At 54.3% G+C, this 20,991-nt stretch overlaps 1 protein-coding gene across 1 annotated transcript in view; it reads right to left on the bottom strand.

Moving 5' to 3' along the window:
* ARAP1 (ArfGAP with RhoGAP domain, ankyrin repeat and PH domain 1) overlaps window positions 1-20,706 on the bottom strand; it is a 63,416-nt gene extending 42,710 nt beyond the window's left edge. The window contains exon 1 of the mRNA XM_060018321.1: window positions 20,590-20,706. The gene's annotated coding sequence lies outside the window, so the exon portion shown is untranslated. The remainder of the gene's footprint in view (window positions 1-20,589) is intronic.
* Between the last annotated feature and the right edge of the window lie 285 nt (window positions 20,707-20,991).

Raw genomic sequence — 20,991 nt, 5'->3', positions numbered from 1 at the left:
CATCTCAAACTAGTGGGGAAGAGATGGATTATTAAATTGTAGGGACAACTGTGGAGTAAGCTACAAAGCTGGACCTCTACACCTTACAACAGGATAAGTTACAGACAAATCAAAGATTTCAAAATAATAAATAAAACCATGAAAGGACTTAAAAAACCCTTGTCTCAGAGAGGCAAAAGCCTTCTGGAAATGATACAAATCCAGAAGGATAAAGAAAAGAGTAAAATACTCAACTATATACAAATCAAACATTCCTGCATGATTAAAAAAATAAAAAGGCACCATAAGCAAGGCCAAAATATAAATGACAAACCAGGGGCTGTCACTCACACCCCAAACATAGACTAATTTTCCTAAAAAGTGAAAAGCACCTAGAAATAAGACACAGACCAGTAACCTAACAGAAAAATAGGCAAAGAATATGAACAGAGAAATTCACAGAAAGAAAAGTATAAATGGTTCTTAAACACAGGAAAAGGAACTTAACCTCCCCACACTGAGTGGTGACAGGGCGAGGCATTCCCCTCCCTGGCCGGGCCAGTGCCTCTGGGAAGGGCAATGCCACCATCGATCTGGAACCCCGATGCTTCTGTGCCCTTTGACCCCGCCACCCATGGGCACTTACCCTGCAGTCTTCCTGATGCATGTCCAAAATGACGTGCATAGGTTATTGGTTACAGCATTGTGTATAACAACAAAAGGTTGGAAGTAAACAAAATACCCAAAAATCGGGGAATGGTTAACTAAATTACAGTGTAGTCATACGGGAGAATACTGAGCCACAGAAAATGAGGAAACGTTTTACATATTAGTGTGAGATGACCTCCAAGATGTGTTGCTAAATGATTAAAGAAACATGAGGAAACTCTGTAAAAAAGGAGGAAACTCCCTACATGTTAATGAGGGATGACCTCCAGTATGTATTAAGTGACCAAAGAAAGGTTCAAAACAGTATAGAGAACATTCTGCCTTTCACATGGGGAAAAAAAAAGGGGGTGGGGGGAAAGGATAGATCAGTATGTGTCTACCACTAAATGCATAAGATATCTCTGAAAAGATACATATGAGACAGGTGACGCTGGTTGCCTCTAAGGAGGAAAACTGAGGGTTGAGGAGGACAGGAGGGAGCAGAGGCAGAGCCAGACTTCACAGGGCCTGAAGCTTACCCAATTTGGATGCCCTCTTTCAGAAAAAGAATACAAGAGTATCTTATCATTTTCCAATATATACAAATATCAAATCTTTATGTTGTACACCTGAAACTAATATAATATGTCAATTACATCTCAATTCAAAAAAATTTTTTAATTAAAAAAAAGAAAGAGGGCTTCCCTGGTGGCGCAGTGGTTGAGAGTCCGCCTGCTGATGCAGGGGACACGGGTTCGTGCCCCAGTCCGGGAAGATCCCACATGCCGCGGAGTGACTGGGCCCATGAGCCATGGCCACTGAGCCTGCACGTCCAGAGCCTGTGCTCCGCAACGGAAGAGGCCACAGCAGTGAGAGGCCCGCGTACCACCAAAAAAAAAAAAAAAAAAGAACATCTTACTTTTGTAAGAATTTACAAGAACACATGACCACATGCACACACTGCCCAGGCCCTCCCTGGGCCCCATCAGCTTCCCTGGAAACCCACCTCCATGTGGAGGGAAACTTTTCACTCTACATCTTTTTTCTATCATCCAAATATTGAACTATGTGAATTTTTCTAAAAGGCTCCTGAGGGACTTCCCTGGTGGTACAATGGTTAAGAATCTGCCTTTCAATGCGGGGGACGTGGGTTCGATCTCTGGTCAGGGAACTAAGATCCCACATGCCATGGGGCAACTCTAGAGCCCACGCACCACAACTAGAGAGCCCACGTGCTGCAACTACTGAGCCCACACGTAAAACTAGAGAGAAGCCTGCACGACGCAACAAAGAGCCTGTGTGCCACAACTAAGACCCGCAGCAGCCAAATAAATAGATACTTTTTTAAAAAATAAAAGGCTCCTGAGGGTCCCAAAGGAAGACACGAATGAACAGAAATACATTTGATGTTCTTAAATAAGTTGGCTCTCAACATTATAATGACATCAGTTCTTCCAGGGTTAAGCTAAAGCTAACACAATCCCAACTAAAATTACCCAAAGGCAGATTCTAAAGTTCATATTCAATGATATTAGAGATTTATTGTTGGGTGGGAAAGCAAGGTGCAGAACACTGTTTTATTATGTAAAAATCTGGGTTAAAGAAAAAGAATACATATACACATATGCACACATTATACACAGAATACTCCGATGGGTATACAAGAAACTGCCTTTGGGGAGGAGACCCGCAGCTGGCAGGACAAGAGAGGGAGGGTTACCTTTCACTGTATCCTCTGTATCTTTTTAATTTTATACCATTTTCCAACAAATTACAATTTAAAAGATAACACGATCATCTGGGAGTAAGAAAGAGACCATAACTCACCAGGCATGGAAGGAAATCAAGTAAGCAGGTACACACCCCACCCGACCCACTGGTCCCTCCCTGTGTGGCCCCATCCCTTTCAAGCCCGCTCGGGTGGCTCTTCGCAAGGTCTCTGGCCTCACCCTCTCTCTGTCTCTCAATCTCAGTTTTCAAAATGGAAAGCGGGACCTTAGGTCTCACCTTCATGAAGCCTCCTCCACCTCAGTGTCGGGACTTAGCCTGCCACACTCAGCCCAGCACCCCCATCCCTCCCTGACTCACCACCAGCCGGGCTGCCCAGAATGCCAGGGTCCCCCGGAGGCGGCAGCTACTCTGAACGGCCCCTTATCTTGGCCTGAGGTGGAAGCTGCAAGGACAGGGGTAAATGAGAAAGCCTATGAGGCAAGGCCACTTTGGGCAGCTGGATGCCAGGAGGAAGAAGAGGAAGGGGGAAGGGGGAGGGGCGAGGGATGGGGAAAAGGAAAGAGATGTAAAAAAGCGAGCGAAGGGGAAGAGGGTAGAGAAAGAGAAGGAAGAGAGGGAAGGGTTCAGGGAGCCTAATGGAAACCAGGCGATGATTAAAGGGAGGAAGCCTTCCAGCGGGGGTGAGGACAGCGTGAGGAGGCAGACCAACGACAGGCCTGCCCAGAGGTGGAGGCCACACCAGCGGGAGAGGGGAGTCAGGACACCCCGTTCTCTGGCCCTCCCCCAGGACCAGTGGCTGTAGCAGGGATGTCGGGCCTGGCCAGGAGGCTGGACTGCCCCCAGGGAAGACATGGGGAGGGGGTAGATGCAGCTGCATGACTGAGGCAGGGCCCCCACAATGCAGAGCCTATCAAAGGGAACCTGGGGAGACCCAGGAAGACAGGGCCCTCTCCACTAAGCCTGAGAGTTGGGGGGTGGAGGAGCGAGGCAAGGGCGTGAGACCCCAGGGGTCCTGCTCCTAAACGTGTATGGAAACCAAAAGAAGGTGTTTCCAGGCAGGAGAAAGAAGCGGCCATCCTTGAGGGCAGGCCACCAGCAAGCTCAGACGGCCGGGCTCTGTTCGGGAGGGTGGGTCGAAGGGCCAGGTCTTGGGCAGAGCCACATTTCCTGCCACTAGGGCAGGGTCAACCACAAACTGCTGGTCTCTGCAGGATGACTTTAGGGGGTACGGGTGAACATGTAAAATTAACTAATTAGGTATTTATCTTAAGTAGACTTCACAGTTATCTCTTAGGATGGGGCTAAAATAGGTATGGTTTAAAAGTGCATATTTCAAAAATAAATCTTAAGTAATTAGTACTTCATAAAGAGTTGGCAAAAAATGGCAGTGCTACTCAAATGACGATTTTTAAAAAGAATTTAATAAGACAATGTAAATAGTCTTTACTATATGCCACGCACCTAAAGCACTTTCCATTAACTTGTTTAAGTCTCATAGCAACCCTATGGGGTAATACCTCACAATTTAAGATGAAGAAACTGAGGCACAGAGAGGTTAAGCAACTTGCCCAAAGTCACACAGCTGGGAAGGGGCAATTTGAATATAGTCTATACCTGCTTTGTCCAATACAGTAACTAGTAGTAGCCACATATAGCTACTGAAACTCCAAAAGTGGCCACATAATGAAGTATGCTCTATACAATACACACTGGATTCTTAAGTCTTAGTACAAAGAAATAAGAATATAAAATATCTCAATAATTTTTTCTATTTCTTACATAATAAAATTATAGCATTTTGGATATTTGGATAAAATATACTATTAAAATTAATTTCACCTGTTTCTTTTTAATGTGACTACTAGAGAACTTCAAATTGCACTTGTGGCTCGCATTACATTTCTACTGGACGGTGCAGCTCCAGACTCTTAACCAGTCTGCTCACTGCCTCTCGACAGTGACAAGCTCTAACTGAGCAGCTGCTACAGGTCAGGCAGTATTCTCAAGATTCAACATGGAATGATGGATGATGGCCCAACCAGGCTACTGGAATGATGAGGACTGGGAAACAGAAACCACCTCTGTCCCTGAGAAGGGCCCAGCCCCTTCTTGGGCCTCTCTCAAGTTCCTAATCCTACACTAAAGGCTTCAGGCCAAGGTCAGACTTGGGACTCCGCACTGACACCCCTCTAGGACAACCTCATTCAAGGCATTAGAAGCATGAGCCAGACCTCAGACGTGTACCCACCCTCCAGGAATCTCAGGCTGGAGGGTGTCAGATACTACCCAGCCGGCGAAAACAGCCCACATGGCCCTCACCAGGCGGGGGTCAGGGAAGGCTTCCTGGAGGAGGCAGCTGCTTGAAAAAAAAAGTTTGGAGCAGTGCCCTGCTAAGCCATGCTAGAGCCTAAGGCAAAGAAAAGAAATGAGTGATACTGAATCTCTTTATTAAAATTTTTGATATTTTGTTTATCTTGGATCTTTTTCATTAATTTTGATTTTTAAAAAAATATTGCTTGGGGCTTCCCTGGTGGCGCAGTGGTTGAGAGTCCGCCTGCCAATGCAGGGGACACGGGTTCGTGCCCCAGTCTGGGAAGATCCCACATGCCGCGTAGCAACTAAGCCTCTGTGCCACAACTACTGAGCCTGGGCTCTAGAGCCCACGAGCCACAACTACCGAGCTCACACGCCGCAGCTACTGAAGCCTGCGCACCTAGAGCCCGTGCTCCGCAACAAGAGAAGCCACCGCAATGAGAACCCCGCGCACTGCAATGAAGAGCAGCCCCCGCTCGCTGCAACTAAAAGAAAGCCTGTGCGAAGCAACGAAGACCCAGCGCAGCCAAAAAAAAAAAAAATTTTTTTTTAAATATTTCCTAAAATTATTATTTACCTTGATCACTGAGCTTTTTGGTCACCCCCTCCCTCATATTTTGCACTCACTTATTTTGCCTCACTTGCTCCACCCTAATCCTGGCCAAGTTTGGAGGTTTAAGCCCTTCGGCTGCTATGACACATCACTGGATCTCCACCCACAAGGAAGCAGGGACCAGCAGAGGAGAGTGTCATCCTGTTGAGACAGCAATGGCCACAAGTTGGGGGGTTCCCCTCTCCCCCAACCCTAAGGGCCCAGCTCAGGCTTCACCATCACACCAGCCCACCCTGCCCCTGCTTCTACCCTGTCTCCCTCCAGCCCCTCTCCACTGGGCCAACCACTGTCCCACGCCTGCTCAAAGCCCCTTCCATGGTTCCCAGTGTCCTCAAGTCCAGCTCCTCCGACCATCCTTCGACTGGCTCCAGCCCTGCCGTTTACAGATGAAGAAACAAACACCCACAGGGAGGAAGTGACTTGCCCAAGTTGTCAGCACATGCCCCAAGCCCTGGCCGGGCTCAGCTGGCCCACCACTCCCTCCATTTCACTTTTTGCACCAGGCATCAGCTTGACACGTGGAAGCCCCCAAAACTGTCTGTTGTCAATGGGTAAATGAACCACATCCTCCCACCTTCAGGTGCTGATTCCAGGCTGCCTCCTCCAGAAAGTCCTCCCTGACTGCCCCCTTGGGCCCCTAAGCCTCAGAGGCTGAGTCATGCAGCTCAGTGCTGCTCCTGCTCTGTTCCTGGTTGTCCGATTTGTGGGGGGTCCATCTCCACCCAACCCCCAACCTGGCCTGGGGTATCCTGAGAGCCTGTACCCCTGTACCCCTTCTTGTCTCCCCTACCCTCACAGTAGAGCCCAGGAACTGGCTGTGCTCACAAGGGCACTCAGTCCAGGGGTAAGTAAGGGTTGTCTGGAATCTCCCTAATCCTTGCCAACCAGTCCTTCTGCAGGTATGGCCTGAGTCCCTCTTGCTGGAGCCAAAACTTTCATCCTTCTGTCCTTTAACTACCTCGTTTCCAACACCCAATGGCAGAGTTTAAATCTCATCGCCCCTTCTCTGTCCCAGCACAGCATCTCTCTCGTGCCATCCCTGCCCACTACTGACTAGGGACACCAGTACTGCCAGTCCAGCAGAAAGGCAGCCCTGAGTTTTAGCTAAGGACAAGCACACTCCCACTTCCTTGGTTTCCTAAATATCCACTGCATGCCCAGCCTCCACCAGATTTCCACCTTCACCCGAATCATCCCCGGTACAGTCCCAGGGTCTGGGGTTTTTACCCCATTTCACGGAGGCTGTGTGAAATGGAAACTTGCCCAGGTCACTTGCTAGAGCCAACAGGGCCTTCAGAGGATGTGACTGTCTGTCTGGCAGAGGCAGTGAGGCTTCCAGAGGGCACTCCTGAGCTGGGCCTTGGAGCACGAGTAGGAGGCTGCACTTCTAGGCAAAGGGAACTGAGTGTGCAGGACCCGGGGACGGAAAAGGAGCTGGCAGATCCAGAGATGGGGAGAGTTCAGTGGGGCAGGAACAGGAGATGTGAAAGGACAGTAGTGACACCCAGAGAGGTTTAGGGATCTGCCCTTGGTCGCCCATGTGGGTGTAAGCCTCCTTTGCATTCTGATTTGAATGAATGAGTCAGGCCTGGATCCGGTAGCCCTGACAGTCCCAACTCCTTCCCCACTCAGCTCTGGAGTCCCCTCAGCGAGGACCCTTCCCCAACTGCATCTTCAAAGCCCCCTGTCTGCACAGAGCTGTGCTCTGGATTCAAGGGAAGGCCCAACGGTGGGGGGAGCGGAAGGGGAGGAAGGTGGGCCTAGAGCTTCAGACCTGCGGCCTGTGCTCGTCCACCCCCCAACACCCCCCGCCACTGCCTCACAGCACTCCACCCCATCCTAGGCAGGCTGGGCAGGGACCCCAGCGCCCAGAACTCAGGAGAGCCCTCAGAGCTCTCCACACAGGAATTAAAAGCAGTACATATCCAGCTAGGCCTGGGTCTACTATGCACACCCCACGCACACCACAAATGCACAGCTCACACAGCCTCCAGGTTCACACACCGCCCACCCCGCCTAGCAGCCACACGCACAGCCTTCAGTCCCCATACTCACTACCAACAACCGCACCATGTACCACTGCCCAGAGCCCGATGCTGCCCACGCCCCTTGACCCCAGTCCCCCCAGCCCAATCACCAGGTCATACCTGGGGGCAGGGCCACCCTCGTTTGCTGCCCTCCTGGCTGTTCTCAGGGCTCTGTTAACACAGGCAAGAGGACTTGGAGACACTTCCCTCAGATATGAGGAACTAGGTGGGGGCTGGGTGCCTGGCCCAGAAGCGGCCCCCGCCCCTCCGCAGAAGCCAACTCCCTCCAGCTCTGCCAGGCAAGGCAGCAGGTGCGGCCCTCAGGCAGGCAGCTGACTATAACCCCCGGACCCAGAAGCCTATTTTCTGTCTCTCCGGGACTGGTGGCCACGGCATATGGGTGCCAAGGAGGCACACTGGGGTCTCCTGCCCTAACCCCAGCCCCGGACCTCCGCCCCGTCACTTGCCCAGGCACCAGATTTCTGCCCCATCCCATCTGTGATGTGGCCTGACAGGAGTGGTGAGGGCTGACAAGGAACAGCCCTCAGGGCAGAGGAATGACTGAGTCCGGGCCCCAGGGCTTGCCTGAGCCATCTGGTGGGGAACTGGGGGCCACTGGCTCCAGGCCAGAACCCTATCCCCGCAGGACGCCAGGCAAGACCAGGTTCCAGTGCTGGCTCCATCACTTCTTGCCTGAAGCCCTGGGCAAGTCATGTCACACTCTGAGCCTCAGTTTCCCCCTCCACAGAACAGAGCTGTCACCCAGATGACCATGACACATGACCATGTGTGTACTAGAAGCCACACTCGTTCGGCATCTGCTCACTTCTCTGCTGCTAAGATAGACACTTCCTGTTCCGAGCCCCAAGGCTTTGGCCGGGCCCGTCCAGAGGGGCCCTTGGTGCTGGCCCTGTAGCTAGGCTCTAGTCTGGACGCCTTCAGCACCCTGAAATTCTCTGTTCCCCAGATACCAGTGACCCCCACACCCTGCCTCCAGCCACATCCCCCAGCAGGGCTCCAGGGTGGATACACCATGGCCTCCTGGACCTCCTCCTGGGGGGCCCCAGGCACTGCATATGCCCCGCCCCACAGTGAACTCACCCACTCGCCTCTCCTGGGGAAAGCGGGGCTGCCTCCACCCTAGGCGGGACCATTGAGCAAATTAGAAAAAAATGCTTCTTGCTTCAGGAGCCCCACAGCAGGGCATGCAGCTCAGCAAAGAGGACAGGCTGAGTTTCAGTCCTCCTCTCCCAGCTCTCCCTGCACCCAGCCAGGTACCCTTGGGCAGTGCGCAACACGCACATCTACACCCAGTGGACTAGGTGAGAGGTAGGATACTTTAACAACCTCCTTAGGGCAGCCCCGTCAGCATCGCCCTAATAAAATGTACAACTAGTTTTACTGATGATCAATGGACATTTAAGACTAAAGGACAGTAGACAGCCCTGACCTAAATTTCAGGCCTACCTCTAACTCCCACCCCAAATCTTGAAAGACTAATCACTTTCTACAACCTCCTCGTCTGTACTGTTTAAAGTTTTTACAGTTGCATATCACTTTCATAATTACAATGATAAAAGCATTTTAAGTCTATCAGAAATGAGTTTGTCCCAGTTTCTTCCCCAAAACCATCATTATAAAGTAGCTTTGTGATTTTCAATACAACATGCACAGAATACCAAGAGAACTATCGTAAATGAAACTGATTTCCTGGGCCATCTGGACTGGAGGATGAGAAACTGAACCCCAAAGCTCAACCCCTCCCTCACTGTCTTATCTTCCTGAAGGTCTAAGACACAGTTTATCAAATGACATCCCCGCCTCCCCACCAACCACAGATCCGGAGGCCAGACTGAAGGCCACAGACTTTCAAATGAGAAATGGACTGAGGGTCACTATGAACATGAGACGCCAGGGTACCTGTGGTTTGTCCTCTAAACAGCATCTGACTCCACCCTAGCCCTGCCCCTCACCCACGTTCCCCCAAACCTCACCGGGGGCCCCCCTCATGCCCAAGCCCCTCTCCACCCTGGAGAGGATGAAGTGTGAATGTCTGAAGTACCTCAACTCACAATAAATGAAGCTGATAGTTAAAAGGTTTGGTTTTCAGGCCCTGTCAAAAAGTCTGTGACGGATAAACAACAAGGTCCTACTGCATAGCATAAGGAACTGTATTCAATATCCTGTGATAAACCATAACGGAGGGACTTCCCTGGGGGCGCAGTGGTTAAGAATCCGCCTGCCGGGCTTCCCTGGTGGCGCAGTGGTTGAGAGTCCGCCTGCCGATGCAGGGGACACGGGTTCGTGCCCTGGTCCGGGAAGATCCCACATGCCACGGAGTGGCTGGACCCGTGAGCCATGGCCGCTGAGCCTGTGAGTCCGGAGCCTGTGCTCCGCGACGGGAGAGGCCACAACAGTGAGAGGCCCGCGTAATGCAAAAAAAAAAAAAAAAAAAAAAAAGAATCCGCCTGCCAATGAAGGGGACACGGGTTCAAGCCCTGGTCTGGGAAGATCCCGCAGAGCAACTAAGCCCGTGTGCCACAGCTACTGAGCCTGCGCTCTAGAGCCTGTGAGCCACAACTACTGAGCCCATGTGCCACACTACTGAAACCCGTGTGCCTAGAGCCTGTGCTCCACAAGAGAAGCCACTGCAGTGAAGAGTAGCCCCCGCTCGCCGCAACTAGAGAAAGCCCGCGTGCAGCAAGGAAGAGCCAACACAGCCATAAATAAATAAATAAATAAGCATTTCTAAAAAATAAATAAAATGGTTACAATGGTCAATTTTATTAAAAAAATAATGGAAACGAATATGAAAAAGAATATATATGCATAACTGAATCACTTTACTGTACAGCAGAAATTAACACAACATTGTAAATCAACTATAATTCAATTAAAAAAAAAAAAGTCCAAGACACACTGAGCTCCTTGGCCCTACCAGTTCCCCCACCTCCAGACAGATCACTCTGGACCACGCCCTCGCCTTCCTCTAACTGCCTCCTTATCACCTCGCTTTTGACTCATCCCTCCTCTCCATCCCCACTGCCCCTCCCCAGCCCATCTGACCCCTGGGCCCTCCTCCCTGCCCTTCTGGTCCCCACACCTTCAACCAGAGCACCCTCTACCTGCTCCTCTAACCATCCCCCCCCCCACAAGACAGAGCTCCTCCAAACCTGAACCCCCCAGCCCAGACCCACATCCACCTGCTCTATGCCCCCAACCCTTCACTCTTCAGGTCCCAGCTCAGGCCCTTCTCACCTGGAAGGGGTGCCCAGCCAGCCGCACAGCACCTGTGGAGACCTGGTGCCCTCTCACCAGGAGAGCACGGCCTCTGGCCTGGCCCCCCGGCCCCTCAGTCACAGACACGCCCTCCTGGGCTGGGGACTCCCCAGGCAGGGCAGGGAGCACCTCTCCCACCAAAGGTGCTGGGTGAGGGGGAGGCCTGAGGTACCACAGGGTGACTCCAGGACGATCCTCCTCTGTCACAACTGCCCCCCATGCGGGAGCTGGCAGCGGGGGAGCTCTTAACGCTGCAAATGAGGCAGAAACAGGAGGAAACAGGGCTAACCACAGGGAGGATGGCAGTGCACAGGGCACTCCCTGGCAGTGGAGTGGACAGAACCAGAGTCACGTCAGTCAGAGCCTCACTACACACCAGCGGGGTTGAGGACAGCCCTGGCCTGATGGGGGAGGGGAAGGGAAGGCTGCTTGACTCCATCCTCTCTGAGGCAACTGGGCACCTGATGTGCCTGCCCACCCAGAAGGAGAGACTGGGGCTCCTCTGCACCCAGAAGTAGCAGCCCAGGAGAACAGGGACCTGACACTGCCCTCTCCCTAGGCGGCCCCTGCAATGGAAAGCCAGTGATCAGCAGGCCCCTTGCTGGCACCTGACAAGAGGAAGCTCCTGTGTTGGTGGGTGGAGGTGACCAGATGGGCGGGGCAGGGGCTGGAAAGGAAAAGAGGGAGAGAGGGAGACAGGGGACCAGCCCCACAGGCTCTGGCCTCCAGTTGGATGTGGGACCTCAGCCTCCCCGACTCTATAACCAGACAACAGAAAGGAAAGACTCTCTCACTCACAGGGAACATTCTAACCTACTTATCTGACCCTGCCATCCCTGCTTAGAAAGACAAAAAGCCATGGTTATGGAGTGCTTCCCATCTACCAGGCGCTGTGCCAAGCCTGCTACATGGATTGTTTCATATAATCCTCATGACGATCTGGAAAGTGGATGGTTTAAATCTGACTTTACAGATGAGGAAGAAACTGAGCCTCATAGAGGTTCAGTAAGTTGCCCAAGATCACACAGGAGCCCCTCCTTCCACTCCGTCTCCTCAGAGGGGAGAGTGTGGAGACCAGGAGCAGGGAAGTCAGGCAGGAGAGGGGAGGGAGGATGAGTGTGGGCTGAGAAGGGCCTTGAAGGCCACACTAAGACACTCAGCCTCACTGTCCAGACAAGAGGAAGCCATGAAGGGCAGCAGGGTGCGTGGGGCGGCAGGGAGGCAGGCAGATATGGGTCCTACTGCTGTGAGACTTAAGAATTCACATAACTTCTCTGAGTCTCAGTTTCATCATCTGTATAATGGGCTTGTGGGGAATAAATGTATGCCTTCAAAACAGATCCCAGGGACTTCCCTGGTTGCGCAGTGGGTAAGAATCTGCCTGCCAATGCAGAAGGCAGGGGTTTGATCCCTGGTCCGGGAAGATCCCACATGCCGCGAAGCAACTAAGCCCGTGCACCAGAACTTCTGAGCCTGCGCTCTAAAGCCTGCGTGCCACAACTACTGAGTCTGTGTGCCACAATTACTGAAGCCTGCGCACCTATAGCCCGTGCTCCGCAACAAGAGAAGCCACTGCAATGAGAAGTCGGTGCACCACGACGAAGAGTAGCCCCCACTCGCCGCAACTAGAGAAAGCCCTCGTGCAGCAACGAAGATTCAACGCAGCCAAAAATAAATAAATAAATAAGTAAATTTAAGAAAACAAAAAACAAAAACAGATCCCAACCTACCAGTTCTCACCCTCCAGTGACTTCCAACCTCCCTCAGAGTAAAGCCAAAGCCAGGACAAGGCCCGCCAGTCCTGCATGGTCTGTGCCTGCCTCACTGTTATTCCAACCGACTCTGAGTGCTCCTGCCTCAGGGCTGGGCCCCGAGTTACCTCTGCCTGAAATGCTCTTCCAGACACCTGCATGACTCACTCCCATACTCTTCCCAGCGCCCTCTCAAATGCACGGCACGGCCTTCCTTCCTGACCACTCTGCCTAAAGAGGTGCCCCCCATCAGTCCCTCTCTCCTGACCCCACGTCATTTTTCGACACCCCCCTTATTTCTAGCGGACACTGTATTATATGTTTATTTGTTCATTGTCAGTCTCCTCAACCAGAGTACGGGGCACTGTCTCATTCATGGCTCTATCCCCAGTGGTAGAAGTGTCTGGCCACTGGGGGCATGGGTGAAAGGACGTCTACAGAGGCATGGCTCACCCTGGTCAGGAGCTTGAGACAGGGCCCGTGACACGGGCAGGGTGAGGGACAATTGGGTGAGGTAGGTGCCAAGGTTTAAGGTTCACGTCCAGAGGTCTAGGAGCGAAAGCTTCAACTCTGAGGCTCCTTGGCACCCTCCGTGGCTGGGCCTGCCCCTTCTCTCCACCTCTGTGGCTACCCCTGCCACTTCCTGCTGTGCTGGCCCGATAAACACTGCTGGGGGAGCCCTCACCCACACAGGGCAAGTCCTGTTCCCCAGAGCAGGTGAGAACCACCGCAGACTTCCAGAAATCTCTGAGACCAATCCCCCCCTCCCTGGCCTACCTAACCCTCCCACGGCTCCCCATTACCCAGCGGGGCTCAAAGGGCCTCCACCCTCTGGGTCTGGCCACTTACTCCCCCTTTCCAGGTTCATTCCCTCCACTCTCACCGCTGGACACTTGGCCTCCAGGACTTTGCTCATCAGGCTCCCTCCGCCTGGAACATCTTTCTCTACCTTGCCCTTCACGTTCAAGTGTCACCTGCTCTAGGCAGCAGCTTCTGGCTCCCACGGTCACAGCCTGGGTCACACTGCTATGCCACTATCTGTCGCTGTGTCACATATACACACACATTCTTTCTCGCCCCAGCCTTGGCTGGGTGCTCCCTGAAGGCAGGACTGGGGTCTGATTTCCCTGCATCCCCAGCTACCAGCCCAGGGTTGGCAGACAGTGAATATCTACTGCTTGAATGAAATCTCCCAATTTTACACGTGAAAAGCAAGGAGCCCAAGCAAGTGATGACTTGTCCAAGGTCACACTGCAATCAGTGGCCAGAGCGTGGCTAGAACCTGGCCTCTAGGCCCCCAGGACCAGGTGCCTCCCATTCTGCTCGCGCCCACCAGTTAGAGCTCCAGCCTCCTGCCTGCCAGACCCCAGCCCCGCCTTCTCCTAGCTCCACATGCCCAAGCACCTGCTCCTTAGGCATTTTGGAACCTCCTAATCCAATCCTCCCGCTTCCAGAAGGGGAAAGTGGGCCCCAGAAAGGGATAAGAACCCAACCAGGGCCACACGAGTCAGTACAGGACCCAGGCCCCCCAGCCTGAGCACCCCATCCCCTTCCTCTAGCTTATTCCTTGGAAGAACTATGAGGGGGAGGTCCCCTCAGGTGACCTCAGAGACACTGGAGTAACCCTCCATCTCCAAGTGGCTAGGCCAGCCCTGCATTGAGAAAGGTGGGTTTTCAGGTCACAGGCAGTAAAGGCAGAGGAGTGTTTTGATTCACGTCCTGGAACAGAACCACTAGAACCATTAGATACTCCCTGGATCTCTGGCCTCCCTAGACTTAGCTATCCATCTTTAGAGCTAAGGAGGAGACAGCAAGAGGAACAGCCCCAGTCTGAGGGAAAAGGTAGGACTTTAGCTGAGGCTCTGGCACCCCTTTCCCAAGCAAGAGAGACTCCACCCCAAAGCTGTCCTGCTGTCATCTGGCAAAGCTCAGGGAGGCCCTTTCTCCCCATCAGGCCAGGGCCTCTGGAAACACATTTTAGCTGCAGAACTAGACCGCGGCCCGCTTGGGGGAAGGTCCCCACTGAAGTGGGTAAGAGCCTCATCCAGCTCACACGTCAAGGGGTGCCGAGCCAGGTACCTCCTACCCCAACGCATTGGGACATGGAATGCTGATCGCACCCAAACAAAGGAAAAAGCACAGGTCCTCCAAGGAGGTTTCTGGGCCTGAGAGCACACACGTGCGCACACAGGAACACGCACGGCGCCCCCCCCAGAGGCGTGTGCAGCAGAAAGGAGCTCACCCAGCCAGGAAGTCTTCCAAGAGGAGGGCACCTCCCTCGTGGGGAGGGAACAGCCCTCTTCCCCATGAGGCAGCTCCCGCTCCCATGCCCAGGGCCCTTTGAGGGCAACTGCTGTGCCCACAGGCCCACATGCGCACCGGAAGGACCTGGAGAGGCACTGTGAATTACTAGAAGGCCCTCAGCCAAGGTCCAGTCTCCCTGCCCCCTGAGGAGGGTCAGGGCCTCCCCTGGGGCTCCCGGGCCCAGGTCTCTGTCCACCACCCCTCAGAGCCCTTGAGCCTGGCTTTGACACTCCAAAGCTGGACCTGGGCCTGCTGAGCCACATTCCATGCCGGCCCTGAGAGGAACTGGTTCGCCCGGCAGTACAGCCCAGGCTTTGCTCTGTGACCCAGTCAGCCACCAGCCCTCCCTGGGCCTCCTCTCAATCCCATCCTGGCATCCAGGACAGCGCCACCCCCAACAAATGAAGAGGAGGCCTGGCCCCTGTCTGTCTCCTCCCCACCCCCATTAAGCTGGCTATCTCTTCTGCTACCACCTAGTCCATTCCAGAACCTGGTTCTCAGATTTCTTGAAAGGTGTGTGTCAACGGGGTGTCTGCTGGGAGTGGTGGGTGCAAAGGGCATGAAGAGCCTCCCCCCCTGGCACCACCACCAAGCAGCCCCAAGAAACTCTCCAGGCCTTGTCTGTCTGGCACCAGCTGGCCAAAGGTGTGGCACAGGGCTCAGCCTCAACTCAGGATCCACGCAGCCCAACTGGAAGCTTTGCAGGTTTTCGGCACCTCGAATTTCGGAAATTTGGAAGCTGGGGATCTTTGGCACATAAAACCCTAGAATCCTTGATCCCCAATGCCCACAGTCTCAAGACTCAGAATCCTAAAATCCCAGCTGCCCAATGTGGGGAGAGGGAGTGCCGGAGTGGAGAGGGATGGAGAAGCCCTTCCCCGGCCCCCCCTTACCTGCGCTGTTTGGTTTCTGTCCTGACCTGTCCACACCTGGGGGCTGGGGGCTTGGGATGTCCCAGGTGCTGCTGCTTCCTGCTCCCTCCCTGAAGCTCCAGGGAAGCTGAGTCCATGACCAACCCAAGGCCTGTCACTGAACCAGAGACTGGGGACAGACCATGAGCTCCTGACTCCAGGCCTGATTATAGGCAGAGCCCTGGCCCCAGCATTATGGTGGGAAGGAGGGGAGGGAAGGAGAGAAGGGGATGCCCAGGGGCAAGGAAGGAAGGTGGCACAGGAGACCCAGGCACCTGTGGAGGAGGGGAGCAATACGAAGCGGTAGCTTAGCCCTGCTACCGCTACCCTTGTCCTAGGGCCTGCCACCCCAGCACTGGCCTGGCCAGAAGGAGGGAGGGTGAGGCCAGGGTCCCCCAAAGGCCCTGGGAAGCTGAGATTCCAGGTGTGACCTCCAGTTCCCTGCCCTGGGAATGGGGACAGAGGAGTGGCTGTGAGAGGTCCCAATTGTCCCAATTGCCCTCACAATCTTTTGCTCTCACAACAATGAAAACAATGAGGAGGAGGAAGATTTTGCCACATTTCTCCCTCCCAGTGGGGAGGGGGGATGCGCTCTGACCCCTGAATCTTCCTCTGGACCCCACTGGCCATGAGCGTCACACTCTTGACCACAGCTGGTCTCTGCTTCTTGGCCTCTTAGCTCTGCAACCATGTTCCCCAGGTTTGTTCGTTCAGTCACTGACACCCAGCTGTACCAAACCCCAGGCACCTTGAGAGGAATCAGTTTCCTGGTTTGGCCAGAGAGAAAGACTTGGACACTGTGACAAGGCAAGGTGAGCAGTATCTGAAGGAAGCTCAGGGCTTCCGAGGCCCAGGAGGCCCTGACCAGGCAGGGAGGTAGAGTGCAGGCCTCAGAGCCCCCTCCCTTGGTGCCAGTCCCAGCTCTCCCTTTCCTCAGCTGAAAGACTCTAGACAAGTCACTTAACTTCTACTGACTTCAGTTTCCTCAGCAGTAAAAAGGAGAACCACTGTACTCAACAAAGTCCAAACTGGACAGGACAGGACAAGAAGAGTGGGCAGGAGCTGCTCATCCTAGGGCTGGGCCCCTGGGGGCTAAGACTTGACAGAAGCCAGTCCAGCCTGCGAGCAGGCATCCCATCCCCACAGCGCGTCACCAGTAATGTCACCTGCCCCGGCGGCCCTCCAGTCCCTGCCTGCCACCCGACTGGGAGTTCCCAGAGAAGCACAGGGTTTGGATCTTGTCTGCCTGCAGTGTCTCCCAGTGCTCAGGGTTCTCACTGTGAAGCTAGAGAAATTCAGACTCCCAGCTCTTCTATATAATAAATGATCTCAGGAAAATTACTTAACTTCTCGAGGCCTCAGTTTCTTCATCTGTAAAATGGGAACAGTGCCTACCCCATACGACTATTGTTGAGGATTAAATGAAATCAGTACATAAAATGTTTAGCACAGTGTCTGGCACATAGTAAGCTTCCAAAAAAACAGTAGCTACTGCTACTATTATTACTACTATTAAATAATAATTTTGTTATTGAATTGGTCACTTAACTCCACATCCCCTCCCAGCGACTCTGATTGTCTCAATGGTCTGGGACAGACGCCCTGTTTATGGGACAGAATCTTTTTTCCCTTCTGAACTATGTTCCAAAGGATGAGACAGAGAGAAATTCCACAGGAAGGTCATGTGGAAGACCAGCCATGCACTGCCCTCCCTCCCCACCACCCCAGGCCATCCCTGAACCTGAGGTCACCTGCCTTTTGGGGCTGAGACTGTCCTCTCCAGAACCCTGATTGGAATCTACAGGTCTGGGGGCCTGACAGTGGTGGGGGGGGTGGAGGGGGGCTAGGTGAACAAGATGTCCTCTCTGATCAGGGCTGGGGATACTGGTGTTGAGTCCCTGAGCTCCACTGGGACTGTACTTGTAGGGGATCTCTGAGGGCCTCCCCACACCCTCCTGCTGTTCAGACCCTTGGTGCAGAGCCCCTTCCTGAAACATGAAGTGCCCCTCCATGCAGGGCTATGGAGGGGGAAGAGTCCAGCCTGACAGAGACCAGAGGAGGGGGTGACAGGGGCCGCCCCAAGGACTGGACTCTGCTCCTAAGGGAGGGCCGGGTCTGCATGGCTGGGGTCACACTCTGCTCGAGGCTGCCTTGGCCACCACCCAGGGGAAAGCCCCTAACTGAGTGGGACCCTGGACTGCGTTCAAGGAGTGACGTCAGGCTGGGGGAGGGGAAGTCAGGCCAAAGGAGGTAAACAAATGCCTGGGTCCTGATACTGCCTCTACCACTTAACTTGCCATGATCTTGGGCAAGTTACTTAACCTCTCTGTGCCTCAGTTTCCTTATCTGTAGAATGGTGCCTAACTTCTAGGCTTGTTGGGAGGATGAAACTGGTTAACATTCATAATAGTGCCCACAAAGGTGCCGAGTGCATGTTTGCTGGCATCATTCTCGCTGATATTATTACTCAGCTCTCTCCGAGGCTGTTTCTTCCCCTGTCTTACTGGAGGATGACCCTTGTCTCATGGAATGATGTAAAGTTAAATAAATTAACAAATACGCAGTGTCAGGCACACCGTAGGTATTCAAATCAAGTAGAGGTCCCTCCCTTTCCCTTTCTTCTCCCCAAGAGGGCCCAGACTAGGAGTCGGGTCAGTCCTGACCCCCACTAGGGCTCGCTGTGTGATCCTGGTCTGAGCTCTGGTCCCTGGCCTCAGTCTCCTCATCTATGAGAAAAGCTTCTGGGCCAAGTGATCTCTGTACATGGCCATATCTGCTTCAGCCTCCCTCCCACCTCCGTTCCCTCCTTTCCTTCTCCATTTCCAATTCATGTCCTACGGCACCCCCTCCTGCTGCAACAGAACCCCTGGGACCCTAAAGTGGGGTGGCGGGGGCAGCTGGTGGGTAAGGGGTACCAGCCTTCAAGCAGTCCAGGGCCCATCTCAGGCCCCCAAGGGTTAAGATCCAGAGTGAAGGACGGGGGGCCAGGGTCAGTGCTGGACAGACGGGCCTGCAGCCCAGGCCCTGCAGCCCAGGTCCTGCCTCCCCTCCCCCCATCCTGGGAACAGAGGCCACTTGTTTGGGCATCAGCTGGCTGGCTTTGAGCTTGGCCAAAGGGAGAGTGGGGTGGGGAGGGGAGAGGGCCCCCGGAGAGTGGAGGGGACTCCCCTCTGTCCTAGGGCTTTGTACTAGTCTAGTCCACAACTAGCCCCTAGGACTCTCAGAGGTCCCTTACCCCTCTGAAGTGACCCCTTCCCCCCAGGTTCTCCCTTTTCTTCATTCAAACACTCACTGCTGGGGGAAGGAATTAGACTCAGGCCCAATTCTTGCTCCAGCAGTCTCTCTTTGGAGCATGGGGCCAGGGCTTATCACCCAACCCAGCAGATGGAGAAATGGAGAGGTTTGGGAACTTACAGTCACGTAGTGTTTGGTGGCTGCACAGGGACCATCCCAGGTCCCAGTCATCCCCACGATTCTGCAGTCCCCTTCCCCACAGAGCTCCAAGGAGACCCTTCCTAAGTGGTGCCCTACACAGCACTCACTGAAAGGCTAGGCAGGAGAAGGCCCATCTCTTAAGACCCAAAGGACCTGGGAGGTTTGGAAGAGGAGAAAACTTCTGTAGGGTAGGGGGGAGGACAAGCAACCTGCACAAAGGGCTGAGGCGTGATGTGTGGAAAGGCACGGCTGGAGTCCAAGAGATGGTGGGGGTGAGGCTGGGTCTGACTGGGGAGGTCTGGGAGCAATCTGCCCACTTCCACCTCACAGTTGTCAGGGCTCTGCCTGGGACAACCCCCTCTTGCCCTATTCCAGTGAGCAAGCAGCAAATGGGAAGACAGGATTCCCCAAGCCAGGGTCTAGACAACCCTCAACCAGCCACGGGACCGGGGGATTGGTTCTCTCTACACTCTACCCCTGCTACCCATTCCAGCCACTTCCATCTCCTTGCCGTTCCTCAAACACACCATGCAAGTTCCTGCCTCTGCACAAGCTTTACCCTCCTCTGAGGGTCCTTATCCTTGTGAACTACCACTTAACTGCCAAGGCCCATTCCAACCATCTCCTCCTTCCTGGGCCTCCAAGAGTCCCAGTGCCTGATTCCATCCCAGTACCTGTCTGCACCTGTCTTCTGACTCCGCAGGGCTCCTTCTACCCTGTAATGAGCTTGCTGGGAGGTCTCTCCTAGCCTGGACACTCTGCTCTCCGAGGACAGGTATCCTGGGTGCCTCTGTCTGGACCTTGCTCGGCAAACAGTCAAATCCTTCTCTGAGTACCTCCATATATCTGTCCAACCCTGCAGCCCTGGGGACTGGGGAAGGCTCCCCAGGACAGGAGCTTTGGGGGAGTGAGGGTGCATATGCCAGATACCGACCAGAGTTCCCCAGCACTAAAAACCACGCCCTGGAGATCTGGGACCAAACGCCCACCCCATGCCCTCAGGCTGCACTCGGAGTCTGCTCTCTCCAGTCCCAATAACCCACTCCCGGCTTGACCCCATTCAGTGAACACACACTTTCTTTTTGCAGCAACTGGGCCAGGTAGGGGCTCTTGGGAAGCCATGCCCCCATTTACTGGTGGGGAATTGAGGCGCAGAGCCCGGAAGTAGTCTGCCCAAGATCAGTGGAGCCCCAGGTCCAGCGCATAAGGTCATACGAACTTGCAGACCGGTAAGGGTCTCCGCAGCCAACGAAGTGGGAGCCTTCATTTCACCGATGAGAAAATCAAGGTGCCCGAGGGCGAGTTGGCTCCGGAACGTCAGAGACTTCACGCCAAAGGGCTGAAGGCTGGAAGCCCCCTGTCCCGCCGGTTCGTCCTCCTCCCTACCGTCTCTAGCCCGACCGCGCATCCTCCAGAGGCGACCCCATCACCACCACCAGTCAGAACAGACGACGTGACCCAGAGAAACGCCCGCGGAAGTAGCCGCCGGGCGCAGAGTCGCCGCGCGGCCTCGGCGTTCCCTTCTGCGGAATGGGGAAACTCCTGGCCACACCTGGCCAAGGAGCAGCGGACGGGGAGGGCCCGGCAGCCGCACTGACCTGTTCTGAGCGAGGACTCCACGCGGGGACGCGGGGACCCGGGGTCCCGGGGCCACCACTGACGCTGGTGCAGCCAAGTCGCGGCCACAGGCCGGGCGCGCCCACCCTGCCGGGCGCTTCCGCCCGCCCCACGTGACGCCCCGGGGAGGGGAGGACCGGGAAGGGAGCAGGGACACGCCCCCTTCCCAGGGACCCGCCCCCTTCCCGGCCACGCCTGAGTCAGGGTGTTCGAGTCCTCTAGCCTGGCCCGCCTTGCGGACAGGTCGATCTTTGCGTCTCTCCTGTCCCTCTCGCTGCTCACAGGTCCGTCTCCATCTCCTGAGGCTCCGGTCTACCTCCACCACATCCGCCCTCTGAGTCTTCATCTCTTCCTGAGTCTCTCTGCCTCTTGCCGCCCCTCTC

The sequence above is a fragment of the Delphinus delphis genome, chromosome 8 (assembly GCF_949987515.2).
Source record: "Delphinus delphis chromosome 8, mDelDel1.2, whole genome shotgun sequence".
Taxonomy (NCBI): Eukaryota; Metazoa; Chordata; class Mammalia; order Artiodactyla; family Delphinidae; genus Delphinus; species Delphinus delphis.
This window is presented reverse-complemented; position numbering and strand designations above follow the sequence as displayed.